This window comes from Diabrotica virgifera, chromosome 7 (assembly GCF_917563875.1).
Source record: "Diabrotica virgifera virgifera chromosome 7, PGI_DIABVI_V3a".
NCBI classification, from domain to species: domain Eukaryota; kingdom Metazoa; phylum Arthropoda; class Insecta; order Coleoptera; family Chrysomelidae; genus Diabrotica; species Diabrotica virgifera.
Genome location: NC_065449.1, coordinates 98,740,601 through 98,758,041, shown reverse-complemented (window position 1 = coordinate 98,758,041; position 17,441 = coordinate 98,740,601). Strand labels below are relative to the sequence as shown.

The following is a 17,441-nucleotide window of genomic DNA, read 5'->3' as shown; positions in this document are numbered from 1 at the left end:
CCTTCTACATTACTGAAGATTATCGATAATAATTGCAGCAAATTTGCTCTCTATCCTGAACTGTTCTTAATAATGAATGGGTGTCCGTGTCCATTCCTTCCCAGTCATTTGCATTCTTCAGTCGCGCGCGTTTTCTTGTCCCTGAATTTCTTTTCCTTCTACTTTTCCTATCATTGTGAATCGTAGGAAATTGTATTTTTCTCATCTGTAAATATATCTTATATAACTCGTTTTTATTAATAAATAATGGAAGAACAATATAATTTGTGTGAACTCTCTTATTAAAAAAATATTATGGAAGAGTCGTAAGGTGTTATCGATCCATCAAAAGCAGAGGTTAAAATATGCACACATGATCTTCTTCCTCTTCTTCTTTTATATAAGCAAGTTTGTTTTTTCATTGGCGGGCTGTTGCCTCTATGGACGATTGTCCATTGCGATTGCGCGGTCGGTCTATACTTTTTCTACCACTTGGTGATTTGTACCTTGCTATTTAAGGACTCTTGTGTGTTCTACTGATGTGATTGTTCCATTAATTTTTTCTGTTTAGTGTCGACTCGTTTATGCTCTGTATATTACATTTTGTTCTGATCTCGTCACCCGTTATTCGATCTCTAAGTATGTTTCCTGTAATTCTTCTGAGAATTCTCATTTCTGCTGTTTTCAGTAGTCAGTGTTTTAGTTCCTGATGCGTATTCAGTTTCTGGTTCATGATGCGTATTGCCCCAGGCTGTGGGTGAAAAATCGTGTTATAATTCAGGAATTTTTGAAACATATCAGGTGTTGTAAAGGACGATGCCAGGAATAACATCTACTAAAATGTAACCAAAATTTTTGAGAGTTTTTTTAATTTATGACGTTTTTCATTTGTTAAATTTGGATATTCATTTTAGAGAAAAACTTTTAAATAGAAAGTTATAGTAAATTAAAAAACCTACAATTTGAGCTGTGGCAAGTTTAATTTCGTTAATTTGTTATTGCAAAATTGCCACGAAAGGTCCAAAATGGTCGTTTTTTGCAATTGCATTATTTATTGTAAAAATAATTTTTTTTATTCTCTAAGGCTTTAAAATGAAGATCTTTCAATTCCAAACATAAAAAATAGTAAAGCCCTACTGGGGAACTTGTTGCTTAGATATTATAAATTGTTAATCCCGAGAGGTCAAATGTCGAAGGCTACAACTTTTTGAAAAAAAAAAAATCGTAGAATTAATGCAAGATCCACTCTCCTTCTAAAGAGTTATATTTTCATATTCTGATGTAAATAAATGCGTAAAACATTTTTCAACCTCTTATTTTCGGGTTTGAAAATAAGAGGACAAATTTCGTTATAAACATTATTTAGAACTGAAGCGGTCGTATACATTTTATGAGTTTCTAACATACAGATTATTGTTGCTGAACACAAAACGAAGATTTTTACAAAATAAAAATTTTCTGCGACCAACTGAAGCCGAGATAATTGTTTTTGTTTTCTTAAATCGTAGTTTAGACTTTATTTATAACAATTAATAAATTATTTCACAGTCATTGACTAAAGAAATACATACTTATATTATCTTAAAATAAAAAATAATTTAAAAGAAAATTACATTTAATTATTAAAAATGATTTTTAAAGTGGAGTAGAGATTTATTTTTCTTTACGATTGTGATTTATTGTGTCGGTTGCCCTTAGCAAGTTATAGTACATTGAATCACGGTTTTTGCTCCAAATTTGTGAAGAACCGCTTGGATTGACATGAAAATTGGCATACACATAGATAACATGTCAAAAAAAAGTGATATTGGGCCGATGTGAGCTTTTGCCCTGGGGGTGAATTTCACCCCTTGTGGAGGGGAAAAAATATACGTTCAAAATAAGTCCGGAAATGAATAAACTGACTAATTCTGAGCAACTTTTGTTCTATAGCATTTTTTCACTAAGTTAACACTCTTCGAGTTATTTGCGAGTAAATACGTTCAGTTTTTAACAAAAAAAAAACACATTTTCAGACGGTTTTTTGCAGATAACTCAAAAAGTAAGTCTTTTGTCGAAAAAATATTCCCAACAAAAATATAGCCCATAAAAAACTAAAAAAAAATGGTGTAGGATAGGAGATCCCTAGACACAGTAAAAGAAGAGTTCTAAGTAATAAAAGATAGGTTCATACTCGCCAAATTACAAATCTAATATTTCAACGTGAAATAACCAAAAAACGAAGCACTTCTTGGGGAAAACTCATTACAACTTTTTTTAAAGTTTTATTTTTGTATCTTAAAAAAGTTTCTAGCATTAAAAGTAGGCAAGTTACGTTCAAAATAAAGTTGTTCTCTTTTTTTTTTTCGGTCAAAAAAACTCAGGAAAGTCACTCCCTAATGAAATTTGTCCACTTATTTTCAAACCCGAAAATAAGAAGTTAAAACATGTTTTACGCATTTTTTATTTACATCACAATATGAAAATATAAGTCTTTAGAAGGAGAGTGAATCGAGGATTAACTCTCTAGGATTTTTTTTTTTTTCAAAAAGTTATAGCCTTAGACATTTGACCTCTCGGGATAAACAATTTATAATATCTAAGCAATAAGTTCGCCAATCGGGCTTTACAAATTTTTGTTATGTTTGCAAGTGAAAGATCTATTTTAAAACCTTAAAGGATAAAAAAGTTATTTTGACAATAAATAATGCAATTAAAGCTCAAATTGTAGGTTTTTTAATTTACTGCAACTTTCTATTAAAAAGTTTTTCTCTAAAATGAATATCCTAAGCTGCAAAATTAAAAATCTTTAAAAATTTCAAATTTAACAAATGAAAAACGTCATAAATAAAAAAGCGCACAAAATTTTTGGTTACATTTTAGTGGAATTTATTCCTGGCATCGTCCTTTATATAATATAATATAATACCTGATAGGTTTCAAAAGTCCTGAATTATATCCTGAAATCGACCTATTTTTCACCCACAGCTTGGACTGTTGGTTCTATTTCAATGTTAATGGCAACGAAACCAAGAAACGTAAATGACGACAGCAACGAAATTTCATAATCAAGTAAGACCGATGTAGCCTTCTTCTTCTTTAAGTACCGTCTCCCAATAGGAGGTTGCATATCATCATCACTATACTTACTCTATCTTCCGCTGCTCTGAAGAGTTCTATTGAACTGCATTTCTTCCCCCTTTTTCCACCTTTCACCTTCATCTTTTATGTACATCTGGTTATCTGTTTTTATGTTGACGTCTTTCTTCCATTAAATCTAAAATTTCCTCCGTCATCCATTATTTCTTTTTATATCTGATTGGTGTCATAATTTCTTTTTTGACTTGGATCTATTTCTGTCTTTATTACTAACCATTTTGTATCCGTATCATAATTTTGCTGAATTTGTTCTATAAAATTCATTAATCGATTATTGATTTTATCTGTCAGGCGTTGTCTTAATAGTGGTTTCCTAATTATTTACGTGTTTCGATTTGTTCATCTGTTGTTCTTCGTTTTATTATTGTCATTTTGAGCCTAATTTTGGTAACTACTGGGTTGTGATCTGATCCTATGTCGGCACTTATGGTTTGTTTAACAGTAAATGGTTCAATTAATGCGGTCGTAAATATTATTAAATTTATATGACCTGGCCCATTGTTAAGACCCACCCGGAGCGATAAGCAACCGAGGTAGACAGAGTTGGTCTTTTGACAATTAACACTGACTAGACGGTACTCCCATAATAAAGCAAAGAAATTTTACCAGAAAACATATTTAAATTTTACCTGAAACCGGGCCTTTTATACTATTATCGGTTAATCCAGGATGTTTATAGTGGTAACTAATTGAACTCAACCATTTACTGTTAAACATACCATAAACATGTTTTTGCTGATAAAATTGCGCCCCTGTATCTTTGTCTAACTAATACATAGCCTATTTGGTTTCTTACAATCTCCTTTGATTGATCTTCTGGTGTCTTCCACGTGTCTTCGTCGTTGACAGTTTAAACAATGTATTCGCTATAACAAAGTGATTGTTTTTTTACAAAATTCGATGTAGCCCACATGGGCACTATATTGATAATTATAGATCGTCCCAAATCCTTTTTTCAGTGCGTCACAGATTATTGAATTCTCTCTAACGCATTACAGTTGGAAGTGACAGAGAAAAACGTACCTCTGTGATTATTATACATTTAACTTAGAAAATTATGTATTCCTTGACGGGTATAATTGGTTGGCAATTACAATATTCTAAATAGATAACCAATCAATGAGGCGAGTAAAGATAATTTGACACAAAAACAATCGATTATATGGTAAAATGACAATCAATTGTAATTTCTAGGTTAGTATTTTTTAACGACGTAAATATAAATATTTTATGTTATTGGTAATTCGGACATTGTATAGTGAAATTTGATTTTATATTTATTTTTACAGTAAAATATTTTAAATATTAATATTCTGACAAATATTTGTAAAAATATTGATGTTTATATAAATATAAATATTCTGACAACTGTCAGATTTAACTAAAGTGTCATGTAATGATTTGCGACATTCTTAAAATCTTATGTGACGTCAAAATGAATGACGCACTGAAAAAAGGGTTTGGAATCCACTATACTCATAAATATATTATTTACACTACCGGTTAATTGTTAATTTAAATTTATTATTTGGTACCTAATATTTATTTATTAATTGCTAATTGGAGTGCCCTTCGAATAACCTACATATATTTTTACCTAAAGTAATAAGGGAGACAGTAATCGCTTCTTTCAAATCAAAAACATGTGGGATTTACTATATTCCGCCTGACAATGCAACAACCATTAGAAACATTATCATTAACACGCTTTCCCATCTCCCACTCGATAGTGCAGCACCCATTAGACTTATTACCAAAGTTTTTAAAAATATATTTAATACAAATAGATATTTATATTTTTGACGTCATCTATTCGAATAAGTCGCACATACTAAATGCAATTGACCGTTTAGAATTATGCCCTAATTCTCATAGGAACTGTAACAATAGTAGCCCATTATAGGCTATTGATTATGTATTTTAGAAAGGAACAACAACGTTAACGGGGTTTTATTGTTTCATATAGTCAATGAACCTCTAAATATGAAAAAACCGCGGAGTGCTACCATTTAAAGGGGTGCGTTGTGTAGAAAGGCGTGAATTGGTCCCTAGACACAGGGCGAATTAGGGTGAGTTCTATGCACTTTTGGTACAAACACGTTTACAGGAAAATTGTTCCAGGTTAAATTTACTATCGAAATATCACATTTTAAAGTCAAAATATGTACTTTTTACAAAAATATATTCAAAAGAAAAGCAAGAGAAAAACACGAAAGAACAATTTTGTTTTTTGCCCTATACCTTTTTTCCACGGGGATATAGGTATTTTAATGGTTTTTTATATTATTTACGATTATTTTTAAATTTTTCGTTATAACTTTTTTTATTGTATATTTAGGTATATACATTGGGCAATAAAAAAGAAAGCATATTTTCTTTACTTTAAAATGGTGTATGATAAAAAATTCTAGGACGATTTTTAAACTAGATATGCTTTATCAAAATGTGACATATACACATGCAATAGGTGCCACTAAGTTGGAACCAAATGGAAAACTTTTTTATTAATAACTTTATGAAAAAATTATTCCTTATAGAATGCATTGTATAGTCTAAAACCTATATACAATCATCAATTGTCAAATTTTATCAATAGTGTACGAGGTATGTAGTGACCCGTGTGGAATGTCGACTGGCAAAGGGATTCTGATCGACTTGAATCTGTGCAAAGATGGGCAACAAGAATTCCTTATGGCCGTCGTCGTCCTTCCTACGAAGAACGGTTAACCTACTTAAATTATCCTACATTTATGGACCGACGACTTCGTGGGGATTTAATAATTGCTTATAGAGCGTTACAGGGAAGGTTTGGGATAGATCTATCACATCTCTTCCCTTTGAGTAACGACCTTAGATTGCGGGGTCATCCATACAAATTAGCCAGACAACAGTTTCACAGTAAATGTCGTGAGAACTCTATATCCAATAGAATATTTTATACCTGGAACTCACTTCCACACGACGTCGTCGGAGCTGTATCTGTAAATTGCTTCAAAAATAAATATGACTCTTTTAGTTCTGTACCACGGGAACAATAATTTTTCTTTTCTTAAATTAAATTAATTTATAAGTCGTATGTAGTCTTAAGTTTAGGTTTCTTTTTGCATAGTTCTTTTTAGTAAAATGGAGCTATATAGGTCCTAGACCTCGGCTCCTTTTCCTTCTTTAATAATAATAATAATAATAATAATATGTTAAAAAATATGAATTTCGCTCAAGAGTAAAGTACCATTCTATTTCACAATATCGAAAAGTGTTATTAAGAAAAGTTATTTGGAATTAAAAATTATGTTCCAATATGCAATTATATTCTTCTAATTGAAAAAATAAAAAATTTTAAAATTTTTCTCAGAATACGGATACCTTTGGATATTCTACGGATATCTTGTTTAAAAGTAGTCTTAGAATTTTTTGCAATACACCATTTTAAAGTAAAAAAAGTAAGCTTTTTTTTATTCCACAATGTAGATACCTAAATGTACAAAAAAAAAGTCATAATGAGAAATTTAAAAAATAATCATAAGAAATATCAAAAATCATTAAAAGTATAAAACCTTGAAAAAGCAGAGCTTAAAAATAGTCGTACAACTTATACAGTAGACCATTATAAAGGTAATTGGCTTCTCTTTTTACTAAATGCACCATGGCATATACCTAGAAATGCGTAGAAAAAAGTTACAGAACAATGTTAGCGAAGTAATGGGGAAAATGGTCCAAAAATTCTATGAGCACCGAACTTTGAAAAATCCTATTTCGGAAACTATAAATCGTGGAGATTTCTCCTAAACGTCATTTTAAAGAGGAAGGATTGAGGTTATTTTTCGCTGAAGCAATGCCTATACCTATATCACCGTGGAAAACAGTTTTGGGGCAAAAAACAAAATTGCTTTCTTTCGTGTTTTTCTCTTGCTTTTCTTTTGAATATATTTTTGTAAAAAGTAAATATTTTTGACTTTAAAATGTGATATTTTGATAGTAAATTTAACCTGGAACAATTTTCCTGTAGACGTGTTTGTACCAAAAGTGCATAGAACTCGCCCTAATTCGCCCTGTACCTAGGGACTAATTCACCCCTTTCTCAAAAAGGCACCCATTTAGATGGTAGCACTCCGCGGTTTTTTCAAATTTAGAGGTCCGTTAACCATATGAGATAATAAAATCCCGTTAACGTTGTGTTTCCGTTTAGCTCTCTTATTTTGAACATAATCAATAGCCCAGTAAATTACCATATTGGAGTGTAATTTTTAGTGTTACGACGGATTTACTTGAAAATTTGTATTTAGGTTCCTCTTACCCTCTACTTCATGTTGTTCTGAAGCTATTTCTTTGTGACATTTTTGTAATTAACTTTTCTAAACGGGAAATAAGCCACAATTTTACTAAAAAAATTATTTTATTAACGTTTCATTATTAGACTTGTGCCGTTGGTTGTTTTTATTTGATTTTTATTTCACCCCTTTTAGGAGGTGAAAAAACATAAGTTTAAAATATATCCTTAAATGGATAAATTGACTAATTCTAAGCAACTTTCGTTCTATAGAGTTTTTTAAGTAAGTCAATACTTTTTGAGTTATTTGCTAGTGAAAATGTTTATTTTTCATGTCTTAGCGTAGTAAAAAAAAACAAAAAAAATTCAAAATACACTAAACAGGAAAATTAACGCACCACCTTAAAAATTGGACATTTTTCATGTCTCGAATTTCCTAAACCTGTTGTCCGATTTTAGTGATTATTAGTATGTTATAGCCTTATCCTTTAAGAATATCGACGTAATAATATTGATGCTGGAGAGGCAAATTTCATTGTATACCGGGTATAACAATCATACTGTGTTATTTCCTCAAAGTTCGAGACACCCTGTGGACTATTCTAGCCTATATAAAATATTGAAATTAAAACTCGATTGTGGCCTTAGGCTTTCTTAACATTTTGTTTTTGGATTCATTCGCTTATGTCGGATAATAAAAAAGTTAGGTGCGTTAACAACTAGCCATGTTTTTCGTCAATAAATCTATATTTTCTGCTTAGTTTAATAATCGAGCCTAAGGTAAGCTATGAGAAATTAACAATTTGATAGATATCAAATTGTTAACAGTCAAAAGGTGACTGGTTTGTTCTAGTAGATTTATTATTTAAAGTTTCAATTAAATCCGTAATTTTTTCTTTTTGGTGAAAATGGAACGTGCTACAAGGAATTTGTACTTACACAGCAAAGGGCTTAGCTACCATGCTATAGATGGGAGGTTGGGAGTTTCATATACATCAATTTCCCTTATTGTTCAACGCTTTAGACAAATGAACGACTATAGCAGATATCCCAGACAAGGTAGACTTCGAGTTAAACGGTCGTTCAAGACAGTTTTATTAAATTATGACCTTTAGGCGCACGATTTAGCGCGTCAAAGTATCTTTTAACGGAACTTAGTGCAGTTCATAATATCCAACCCAGCATTGATTCCGCGAGGAAACGTTTGTAGAACATGACTTGCGTATTCGAAGATCAGCTACAGCCCAGCATTAACTGCATACCACCGCAGAGCTAGATTACAATTTGCTCGAGCACACGTAAACTGGAACACGACTGGGAAAACGTTCTGTTTACAGATGAATCCAGGTTTGCCTCTATAATTGCGATCGACGTTTAAGAGTAATCCGACGACCAAATGAGCGTTATGCTCAGTACAACATGAGTATGCTTTTTCTCATGAGGATCTTTCAGTGCGTCACAGTTTTTCGATTTCTTCCTAACGCATTAAATTGCATGTAACAAAAAAAAACGCACGTCGGTGATTACATTTCGTCGGTGACATTTATAACATTTATTCTAGTTGTCAATAGATGGCGCTATAATCGAAAAAAATTATTTACGAATTATATAATATATCTACAAATATAATCTGTTCAATTTATAAAACTATACAAATCAAAGAAAATACCATTTTATAAATGCAATAAACACAATTGATTTGATTTTATGCCAAATTGCAAATAAAATGTGACAACTGTCAGATTTAACTAAAATGTCATGTCACTAAAATGTATATTATCACGGACTTACCTTTTTTTCTATCATTTGTGACGCACTTGTGACGAAAAATGCTCATGAAAAGAAGCATATCTTTGTTAGTTGAAGCTTCTGTTCGAGTACGAGTTTTTGGTGCAATAGAGCTGTTAGAACGAATAGAATGAGTGACTTTTGAAGCAAGGCTGTCCATAAATAAATCAAAAACAAAGCTTACGATTAATGAGTTAATAATTTTACTTTCATTTTTAAAATATGCCACAAGTATCTAAATATAATACAATGTATGTATTTATGTATCTAACTGTAATTTTTCTAAAATTAAATCTGTAGCTTCTATAATTTTTTATTTATAAAGTCACCCTTCTCACAAACATTGGCGCACTGTAAACTAGCGTTCGGAAAAGTGCACGGTTGATTTATTTTAATGTAATTCTTTAACTAATGAATCAAATGAAATTTTACAAATTGGACATGAAAGAAGAATAATTAAGCTATCTTATGGTTATAATAAAAAGAAATAAAATGTATGGGCATAAGTACGGTGTGGGCGGAAAGTGAGACTTACATGAATTTTGTTTAAAAATGATTTAAAAATGTGTAACTAATACAATTTTTCTTATAAAACTCTCAATTTTGCACAACTTACCTTTCAAACATTTTACTAAACGATGTTTCATTAAAAAAAATCTTAAAAATTTAATTCAAATGATATGACGTCTCAAAAAATGTAATTTTTGAAAACTTCGTAGTTTTACAGAATTACCACCACTTTAAGACGGTATTACTCAAGTTTGAACAGATTTATTACAATTTTATAGGTGCTTTTTAAAGCTTAAGATGCAATCTTTAAAATGCACTGAATTATTTTACTTTAGAAATGAATTAAACTACATATTTCTCTTTGAGAAAATTAAGAAAGATAACAAAAATGTAATACAAAAACCGAAAATTACCGGCTAAAAAAATAGTTAAACAAAGTGATCAAAACTTTTTTCTGTAAAACTTACCTAAAATACATTTAATAATAAGCTTCAACAATAATAAATGTTCAACAAAAAAATTTTTTTAGCTCTTACAGTATGTCTGCGTAACTTGGAACCTGTTAATAACTTTTTTATTACCAGTTTTACGAAAAAAAAGTTATTCTTTATAAAATACTCCGCAATATATAATCTAAGATGCAACCATCAAATATCCAATTTTATTAATTTTATACGAGGTATGTCAAAAAATATGAATTTCACTCAAGAGTAAAGTACCTTCATTTTTCACAATATCGAAAATTGTTATGAAAGAAAGTTGTTTCTAATTAAAAAATATGTTTCAGTGTTCAATTATATCCTTCTAATTAAAATATTGTGAATAATAAAGGCACTTTACTCTTAAGAAAAATTCATATTTTTTACATACCTCGTATAAAATTGAAAAAGTTTGATATCTGATGGTTGTATCTTAGATTTTACCCAGGTAGATCATTTTATGAACAATACCTTTTTTTCGTAAAATTGATAATAAAATAGTTATCATGCCTGTTTGTAATAAAATGATGATTGCTATCCGTAATTTGAGAAATAATTGAATTTTTTTTTATTAGAATGATGTAATTGTATATTAACACATAGTTTTTAATTACAAACAACTTTTCCTAACAGCATTTTTTGATATTCCGGAATATAAAGGTACTGTACTCTTTAACGGAATTCATATTTTTGACATAACTCGTATAAAATTGATAAAATTTGATAACTGATGGTTGAGTTTTAGATTTTTGACTATCCAGAGCATTTTATGAAGAATAACTTTTTTTCGTAAAATTGATAATAAAAAAGTTTTCCATGTGGTTCCTAGCTACGCAAACATACTGTATAAGAGCTTCTCTATAATCATTTTCAAATTGTACCTAATGCCATATTCTGATTCAGCATATTCAAAAACAAAATAGAAACATATTTTATCAAAGTAAAATGATGAATTGAACTATATTTTTAATAGTTATTTATGATATAAGTGTTAAAAGTACACGTTTAAGGTACGCATGTGAAAGTTTGCAGAATGAGCGATAGCGAGTTCTGCAATTCACATGAGTGCCTTAAAAATGTACTTTTTAACACGCATATCATACAATATTTTTTCTACAAACGTAATTACAGGACAATATCTACAAAAACTTTTACTTTAACTTGACATTCCATTTTTATATTTTTTACTTTATCGTACTACATACGCAGTATGAGTATAATAGATAAAGTTATAGGATCGTGCAAAAAATTTTTTTCAGATTTCACTTTTTTTCGACGTTTTGAGTCCCACTGAGTCTAAAAAGCAAATATAAAAAACATGTCGGAAGTATGTACGTATGTCGCCACCGCCCAGCAAAAACTACTGGACCGATTTCGATGAAATTTGGTATGAGTAAGTTTAAGAGAATTTTGTCGAGAAACTAAGCTTTTGAAAAAACCTCTCAAAGGGGGGCCGAAATAGGGGGGTTATTTGGGGCCCATTTTTGCAAATTTTGACCGAAACGAATGAAATTTAACTTAAAGTTAGCTCATCGATAGGTAAATAGAAACACGGAATTTGACATTTCCAAATCCAAAATGGCGGCCAGCATGGCCGACCGCCCACCCGATTCATTTCCCTACCAACCTAAAAACTTGTTTAAGATAAATTTAATTTGAAAAAACATTTATATAGCCTAAAGATAAGCTATAACAAGAATATTATCGTTTTTCAGATAAAGTTATGGGTTGCCTATATTTAAGGGGTCAAAATTTGACATAAATTTGAACTAAATTTTCTCAAAAATGACTCCAAGGAATTTGTTTATTTTTTGATATATTTTTGATATCCTATCAGTAAATTGAATAACATTGGTCAGATTTTTTAACTCCTCATAGGAGGGGAGTTATGAATTTTTTATAAAAAAATATTCGAGTGCCCGTAACTACCTCTGTAATAGAAACTAAAATTTGAAATTTGGCAGACATATATAGTAATTTATTATCTATTAGCACAATAAATTTAACCCACAATATGGCTTCCGGTTTAACCGGAAATGAAAAAAAAATCTTAATTTTTTACATACGCCCTGTATATTTTTACATATTTTGAAAGAATGTAAAATTATTTTTCCAATGACATAAAACTCGTTGCTGTAACTCAAAAACTCGAAAAGCTACAGAAAATTGAAATTTTGCTAGAATCTTGTGTGTGTCCCCTCTCACGCGATCATAGCAGAGCATTATTATAGGGCAGTCAATGAGGGTATTTGGCTCCGAATTCCATCCTACTACATCGATGTACTTGATATTTTCACAGTAAGTAGGGAATAGCTCAAGAAACAAAATCTACCCTATATACTATGGCGCTTTTATCTTGGGGCAATTCCCACCCCTTCAAGGGGGTGGAAAATGTATTGGTCAAAATAAGCTTGGAAGTGGCTAGAGAACCTATTTTTAAGCAAAAACTGATCTATACTTTTTTTTTTGAGAACTCAATACTTTTTGAGTTATGCGTAGTTGAAAATTGTCCATTTTCATTTAAAAATGACACGTTTTCGGACGGTTTTTTGTGAATACCTTAAAAACTATGCATCAAACTAAAAACACTATATAAAATTTTTTTTTAATTATAAATAACAAAGAGATTCGTTCCTTCGTAAATTTTCTATTTATAATACAAAAAGAGATATGGTAGGTAAAAAGAGTAAGGAGTAGAAAAGGCCTTTAAAACGAGCACCGTTAAATGTCGGTTACATTCAAACTAAGCGAGATATGGTGCAAAAAAATATATGACTAATGTACTTTAAGGAAAAATGAGAAGTACACTCATTTAACCCCTCATTCACCAGAATTTAAATGCATTGTTTTTCTTTTACAATACCTCTTAATATAGTGTTATTTCTACTTTCAAAAAGTTGGACGGGTGAAAAAAATAAGATCAAATTATAGAGCGCATTTTTAAATTTTCTTAAAATTCTTCCTAAAAATTGCATTTTTAACACATTTGTAGAAAAAATTATTTATACAAAACAATTGTTATTATTTAAACAATTAATAAACAATTAGCGGCCAAATCTGCGAGTAGAACTTTTTACTTTAACATGTATATAAACTAACAAAAAAAGGTTTAGAAAAATATAAGCTTGTTTGAATTATTCCTAAACAATGCATGTTTTCGTTCTAATTGCACTCCCCTATATGTAGTATTTAGTGTTAGAAATACAGAAAAATTCTTCGGTTGCACTGTGTTTATTTTTAAAATAACCAAATGTCTGGCTAATTGGCTTGGCCAAGGCCATCAAATTCACAAAAAAAAACACGTTTTTAGGCGGCTTTTTTGTAAATAGCTCAAAAAGTAAGAATTTTATCGAAAACAATATTCTTAGCAAAAATGTAGCTTATAAAAAAATTAAAAAATTTGTGTATTCATGAAGTCTATCGCCCAATAAAAGCAAAGTGTATGAATCTGAAAGAAGTATGATCTGTATGTTTGACCGGTTCAAAGTGCTTATTTAAAAAAAATTGGTTTTATAGTAAAAAAATATTGTTTTAATTTTGGAAAAACGCCCTTTTTTCAAAACTAAAAAAAGTATTATTGATACGAAACATTTCAAAGAATAAATAAATGTAGGTTTTGCTTTTATAAATATTTTGGTTTTATTGTGGTTTTATGTAAGACAAAAATTGGTTAAGAGCCTAGGCGCAAAATTTTCGGCCAATGCTTTTTAAACGCATTCAACTTTTTCGAATCCTGAGAAAATTAATAAGTATTTTTGAAAAATATAAACGCAGAATGACAGATTACATTATTACCGAGGGCAGAAAGTCCCTTAGAATAAACAAAAATTTTCTTTGAATGAGATATTTGAAAATAAAAATCACACTCAATTTTCTCTTCTTTTCACACCTGTAACTTATTAAAATAAACATTATAAAAATAACTTATTAGTTTTCCCAGGATTCGAAAAAAGATGAATGCATTTAAAAAGTATTGGTCCGAAATTTTGCGCCTACAAAAGACAAAACACCAAAGACAAAACATAGGCCCGTGGGAAAATCCGTATACAGCGCTATAAAAGCTCCCAAATTCCCTTTCAAACGAAGGTTTAATTTCAAAAAGGCGAACTGGGAAAAATATACTGATGAATTGGAAACACAAGTGAAAAATATAGTCCCGATCCCCAAAAACTATGATGCGTTCGTCAAACTTGTAAAACGAACATCATGTAAACACATACCCAGAGGATGTCAACAACATTACATATCTGGTCTGAACGATGAAGCAAATGACATTATGACAAAGTACACCGAAGAATATAGTAAAGACCCATTTAGCGAAGTTACGGCAGAGATAGGGGAGAGACTGCAGCAAATACTAAGCGCCTCCAGACAAGAACGGTGGAGCGAGACTTTAAGTAAAATGGATATGACGCACAGTAGTAAGCAGGCTTGGAATATGATCAAAAAACTTAATGGTGATCCCACAGAGGTGAAAGAGCCGTGTGCAATAACGCCAAATCAGATAGCCGACCAACTGCTTCTGAATGGCAAAACAAACAATCGTAACTATTTATAATGGGAAATAAGCCACAATATTATTAAAAAATGATTTTTATTAACGTTTCGACGCCCAAATCGGGTACCGTTGTCAAAATAGAAAATACTACTAACATAAACAAAAATGTTGTTGCTTAGTAAAAAAATTCTTCTAATAATTTATTTAATTTGACTCATTTATATCGGCAATTCAGATACATAATATGATACATTTTAAAGTAGAAGACTTTAAAATGATATTGCCAATATTTATGAGTTGCGTTCCTGGGACGACTTTACTGAAAGTAAATCACGAGGGAAAACCAGGAAAAACCTCGTGATACTATCCCGACATCGTAAGTATTTGGTCTTACATTTAATTTACTCTCAAAATTAATACCAAATTCTGACTTTACTATAATTTTGTTTCAATTATAAATAATATCAATAATACATGGATATATAATAAAATAAAAATCATTTAAAATCGTCGAAACGTTAATAAAAATCATTTTTGAATAATATTGTGGTTTTATTACTACTATTGTGGTTTAATAATATTGTGGCGCATGTAAAACTGAATGTTTCTTGGGAGGGACAACGCTTGGAACATACTGATAGGCCCAAATATCTTGGAGTGATACTAGACCGGTCACTAACGTATAAATTCCACTGTCAGTGCACAAGACAAAAGGTTTCTACGAGAAACAACCTTCTTCGGAAACTTTTAGGGAGCAAGTGGGGTGCAAACCCCAGGTCTTAAAGTCAACAGCTGAGGCCTTATGTTTCTCAACAGGGGAATATGCTTGTCCCGTCTGGGGTAGATCTAGACACGCCCAACAAGTCACCACGGCGTTAAATGAAACATGTAGAATAATTACCGGTTGTATGAAGCCTACCTCTCTACCATTACTGTACCGGGCAGCTGGATTCGCATCACCAGACGACCGTAGATGCGCCTCACAATATATGGAAAAGTTCAGGCAAACTTTCGATGAAAGGCACCAATTATACGGGTTTGACGAACCGCCAGGAATCAGCCGACTTAAATCAAGGAAAAGGTTTATGAGAAATATCAGCGTCGAACCACCCGAACTGTTCCCCCTACATCCAGAACGACCTAATGGAATGAACCTGGACTGGAGAACCTGGCGGACACTCAACTGAATACGCACAGGTGTTGCCCCTGTAAAACAAAACCTTATTAAATGGGGCATCAAGACAGATAACGACGCACTTTGTGAATGTGGGGAAATACAGAGCGTGGAACGTCTGAGAGTATGCAGACTTTGCCCATCACAGTGCTCCCTCGATGATTTATGGCTCGCAAATACAAAGGGTGTAGACGTAGCCCGATATTGGGCAGAAATACTGTAGTCGGATCCAGACACGAAAAAGTAAAGTAAGTTTGCGCCTACGCTTTTAAGATAGCTCCGAGAAACCATATGGAGAAACAAATATCTGACCACGGAAAGCAAAATGAAAATATACAAGACAGCAGAAAGACCAATCCTAACATATGTAGCAGAGACAAGGACCGATAGAAGAAAGATGAAACAATAAATCAACAACAACAAAATGAAAGTATTAAGATCAATAGCGGGCATATCATTAAGAGACAGACAAAGCAACAGAAGTATACGAGAACAATGCAAAATTCAAAATATTAACAGATGGATTAAAAAAAAAAGAAAAAAAACTGGAACGAACATGTAAACCGAATGGGATGAGATAGATTAGCGAACATCTGCAAAAACAACAAGCCGATTAACAGAAGACCCATTGGAATGCCGCCGAAAAGATGGAAAGACAATGTCCAATCAACAACAACTGAAACAGAATAAGAGGCAGACAAACAGGAGTAATCCTAGTCGCACCAAGAAGAAGAAGCTCTTAAGATATGGCCTTTCAAAGTTTGCATACACTCGTGATTAGTGACTCGTTCAAGCCCTTTCAACTAGAACCCTTTCAAAAATAATCACTTTGAACCGGTGAAACTTACAGGTCATATAAAAAATACAAAAGTTGATTAAAGTATAAAGTGGTAATAATTAATTTCATTTAAGGTGCTAAACAGGGTAAAATTTTCACGATTTTTTTTATTAAAAAAAGGAGCCACTTTATTTTGAGCGTAACTCGCTTAGTTTCAATGCTAGAAACTTTTATAAAAAATAAAAATAAAGCATTTTTAAACACTTTTTTAAACAAGTTGAAATATTCGATTTGGAATTTAACGAATAGGAACTTACTTTTACTGGGTCGATGGACTCATAAATAGACAATTTTTTTCATTTTTTATAAGCTACATTTCTGTTAAGAATATTTTTTTTTCGATAAAATACTTACTTTTTGTGTTATTTGTGAAAAACAGCCCGAAAACTTGTTTTTTTTTTGTTGAAAAATAAACATTTTTACTCACAAATAACTTGAAAAGTATTGGCTTAGAATGGCTTAGATAAAGAGCTCTATACAGGGTGTCCAGAAACTCTATCGACAAATGAAGACAGGTGATTCCTCAGATAATTTTAAGACAATTTAAGCAAATTCACCTAGTCCGAAAATGCTTCCTAAGGGAGCTAGAGCTCTTTGAAGATGGCGTCTTGTAATTAGTTTTTCTTAAATACCTCCAAAACGCTTCTAGTTAGAAAAACGAAAATTGGTACAGATATTAACCTTCCAGAGATAAATTGATTCCATCCATTGTGAAATTCTAGTACCAGTCATAGGCGTCCGTTTTGGGTGGGGCAACGGTTATTTTATCG

General features: G+C 31.3%; 1 protein-coding gene across 1 annotated transcript in view; it reads left to right on the top strand.

Annotated features, from left to right (window-relative positions):
- Window positions 1–17,441, top strand: part of LOC114332074 (uncharacterized) — a 127,420-nt gene that overhangs the window by 108,240 nt on the left and 1,739 nt on the right. The gene's annotated exons all lie outside the window — the stretch shown is intronic.